Below are 4,167 nucleotides of genomic sequence, written 5' to 3'. Positions count from 1 at the left end.
AAAAAAAAAAAGCAGGATGAGAAGCACTCTTGATTAACATTCTTAATTGAGAGGTCCTATCTGCTGAAATTCAAACTGTGGGGATGATGATTCAGCCTCACTACTGACTGGATTTTGTGGGAATGTGTACAGGCTTTTTGCCTTTCACTGTGAAAGATATCGGATGTTTGCAGGATTTAATAAGACTTTAAGGAACCAGAGTGAATCCATACTGTGTATCCTATTTTTAACCAACCCCAGAAATTTTTGGCTGGTAAAATATACATTGCCATCATCAGTCTCAACAAAACCCTTTTGTTTTTTTTTGTCTCATTGCTCTAAGATTCAGTGTTGAGAACAGAGGAAGGAGTCTGGATTCAGGTGTCTGTACTACAGCTTGTGTGGATGTACTGCATTCATGTTGGCCACAGCTGTTTGTGTAGTGAGGTAAGGGTGATGTGGTTCTATGCAGCCACAGGACTTGCTTATGAATTTTCCAAGTCTCAGTGCAGAGCAATTGTTTCAATTGCTTTAATCTTCTGTAATTAGTACTTTGTCAGTATTCAAGTTTTGTAGCTAATAAGGTTAGACTGAGTTTTTTTGCACCTTGTGCAATACTAGACCTTTTCTTTTAGGTCATAACCTAGGAATGATAGTGTAAAAAGTCCTGAATAGTTGCAGCCAACATGCAGTAAGATTTAATCTCCATAACAAAGGATTGTATAAATACCTCAAGCTCCATTTATGTGTAGAGAATTTAGCATGCAGTGTTCTTATATTTCATTAAAGGTATCAGAGAATACCAGCATCTTTTGCAGATTTCTGAATCACTGATATCCCTGATGATGGTTGTTTCATAATGCTTGGAATATGCCTGAAAAGTAGCAGTGCTGACACAGAGGTTCTTTTCAACTTGTCAAAGATCACTTAAATTACAACAGACTCTAGAAGTGCTTTCTGTCTTCTAGAAATCCATTACAGCATTTAAGTCAGGGTTCATCAATGTGTGTAAATCACATGAGAAGTCTTGGTGTAGTAGTAGAAGTATTTCTAGGTTGTTTATAGATTTATTAAGATATTGTTTCTTAAATGTTGCTGTTTCTAAGGAAGAGAGGTAAAAAGTACATATGGATCTTTGTTTAAAGAATTACCAACACTATTTCTTTGCCTAACTGCTTCATTTGCTGGTGAAAGGGGAACTTCTCAGATTCTGCAATAATCAAAAGCTGGGATGTTTTATATTTTCTGATCTCTACTGTAGCTACACAGAACTCATAAGACCAGAAAATTAATTCTGGTGATGCATTTGAGTTATCTTTGCTAATCAGAATGATTTTCCTCTTTTATTTTTTTATTTATGTATTATTTTGGGTGTGCTTGGTGCCAGTATGGAGTTTACCAGGTATTACATGAGTATATCAAATATTAGCTATTACCATGGATTAGATGTTATTTTGACACCAGAGCTTCATGTGGTCCCATGGAAGTCTTTCAGATTAGGTAAAAGTATTTGCTTGCAATGGTTTGCCCAATATGATGTTAGTAAATTTAAAGACTGGAGGGTTTATATCTTACTTGGATGCACAATCGAACTTGCTAGATTGTACTACACAATACTCACAAATAGGTTGTCCTAATAAATGGTCATGTGTTTTGTTATTCTAGGTAGCTTAAGAGATAATGAAAGTTAAATAAATAAATAAATAGAAATTTCTAATGGCAATTCTTTTCAAATGAAGAGCATATACCTTCTAGCACTGTTACCTGTGTGATTTACCACAGTATGCACTGAAACACAGAAGGTTACTTCAGATGCAAGTCCCTAGTCATCCCATTATTTTGTTTTAATTACTTTAAAAAGCACACAAGGTGATAAAGGATGTGTTAAATTTGGCTGCTGCTTCTGTTTTGTGATGTCCTCGAGTCACTTATTTATACTTTCAGTTCAGATTCTTAAAACTGGGGATAATAGTTCTCTACTGTGTTGTATGAGTGAACAGGCTAAGGATTGCACGTATTTAAATGTAAAGGTTTTGGAGGGCACAGAGCTGTATGTGATGCACTGATAACACATCCAAGTGTACACAAGACATCGAAGTCCGTGGTGGTAACGCGCTCAGGTACGTCACACAAAAGAGAAATGTACCTTCAGAACACTGAGGTTGTGAGACCTCTTTAAATGTCTTCTATGTTCTTCAAGGAAAGCTTCTTATACAGCTTTTGTGCAGTAAAAGTTGTCCTTGTTTTCAGGTTTTAACTGTAATCATTTCTCTTACAATGAGAAAAACTGCTAGAATATTTCATCTGAGAGAACTGAGAGTACCCTTCAGTGGCTCTATAGTTCTCTGCTTTCAGCAGGAGAAAATTCAACTTCTCAGACATTTTTTCCAAAAGATTTTTTACAAAGAGAACGGAGCAGTTTGCTGTTTTTATCTGTGATTAATTTGGCATTTGGTTTTCCAGTTAAAAGCTCTCCGCAGTGCCCAGTAAAAGCTGCCATCAGCCAATTTGCTGGGGATTCACATACTTCAGTGGAGACCTTCAGCTGTCAGCTCCTGCTGAGAAGGGCCCAGGCAGTTCTGTAATTGTTTCAGTCTCACTTAGCGATAAATATTAAGCTTAGCATGCTACTGTCAGTATTAACGTTTTGCTCCAAGCCCAAATCAGAAGAAAAAAAAAGGTTTCTTGTTTAGTAGTCTTTTCTATACCAGTAATAATACAGCAAAATTGCCAGATGATCTACATAAAATATTTAGTCAAAGTTTGGGCATGCAATGTAGACAATTCAATCCTTTTATATCTTCCAGCATCTGTTTGGTCAGGCTGGGACGCAGCTGCAAACAAATTCACGGTTATGTAATAAATCCAGTTAGCTACGTCCTGCACGTTGAAGTGGCAGCTATGTTTAGCTCTGCTAACTGAACGTGGCTCTGAAATGCGTTTACACCATGCTCATCTGCTGATAATAGGAACATAGACTTTGTGTGGTAACCTTAGGTCAGGAGCAGCAGGTGCAGTGCAGTGGGGGAGCACTCATCACAAACAATAGATTTGTAATTCCAGTTGAAGCAATGCCCAGTAATTTTTTTGAGCACACAGAAAACATCCAAATTCCACTGCAACATGAAAGAATACGGCGTTGGTGGGTTTGATTGTTGGGAAGGTTGCTTGTTTGATTTCCGTGCCATGCTTTGGGCTTTCGTTTACTCTCCAATCTTGTGCTGACCACTGCCTATGCACTGAGCACTTCACAATAAGAGCCACACGCTGGATGTTTTGACGGTGGAGGGCATGCAGCATACAGGCAGATTCTCAATATGAGGAATGAGCGTGCTTACTGCAGAGCATTGTGATCAATGCTGGGTGCTGGGAGGAACTCCTGTGTAAGCAGCCTTCCTTCCACACTGACTGCAGTATGTCTGTCACACACACAGCCCAATGACACACGCAGCCCAAGCATGGCTGCAGGACAGGCAGACAATAAGAAATACAAGAGTTCAGCAACTCAGAGTGGGACTGATGCTGAAGTAGCCGTGTTGGTCGTTGAACATAAATAGCCACACCATTTTTCTATACTTGAGCATGAATACTTGAAGGAGAGAATTTTGTTGTGGTTATACGTTACCACTCTGAGTAAGGCTCGTTCCAGGACCTACAAATGCTGGTCATTTTTTTGGACTGGAGGAAGTCGTTGTGGGCAGTGCTGTGCAGAGCTGCTCAGCCCATCTCCCACAGCTTTCCTCTCTAAAAGTACAAATCTGAACGGTGTCTTCCATGTGAGCACGTCTCGCTTTGTGCTGGCTGCTTCCAGTGCTGCTGTTGCTGTGCACACTCTGTGTATTAACATTATGGCAAGTTAGGAAAAAAGTCACTAATATTTCACAGTTGGTGCATTTAAAGTTATCCCTTCTCCCAGCTTTTTGGTTACCAGGTATTGAGAATAGGTCCTGTAAGGAGCTTTCATTATATACGTTAGCTACCCGCGGCAGGTGGAATTATCTTATGTCTTTTTTAGCTTGCATCTATTAATTTGTTTTGCGATTAAAACTTCCAAGCCATTCTGACTTAAAAACTGTAATTCTAATTCTGTGTGGAAGAGCGGTCAGACAGCGCCGGCTCGGAGCTCTCCCTCAGAAGCAGCGCTCCTACCGCACAGCCGAGAGCCGACACCTCTGAACCCCAGCGGGG

The sequence above is a fragment of the Meleagris gallopavo genome, chromosome 12, assembly GCF_000146605.3.
Source record: "Meleagris gallopavo isolate NT-WF06-2002-E0010 breed Aviagen turkey brand Nicholas breeding stock chromosome 12, Turkey_5.1, whole genome shotgun sequence".
Lineage (NCBI taxonomy): Eukaryota > Metazoa > Chordata > Aves > Galliformes > Phasianidae > Meleagris > Meleagris gallopavo.
The sequence above is the reverse complement of the archived record's forward strand: the minus strand, read 5'-3'. Positions refer to the sequence as shown.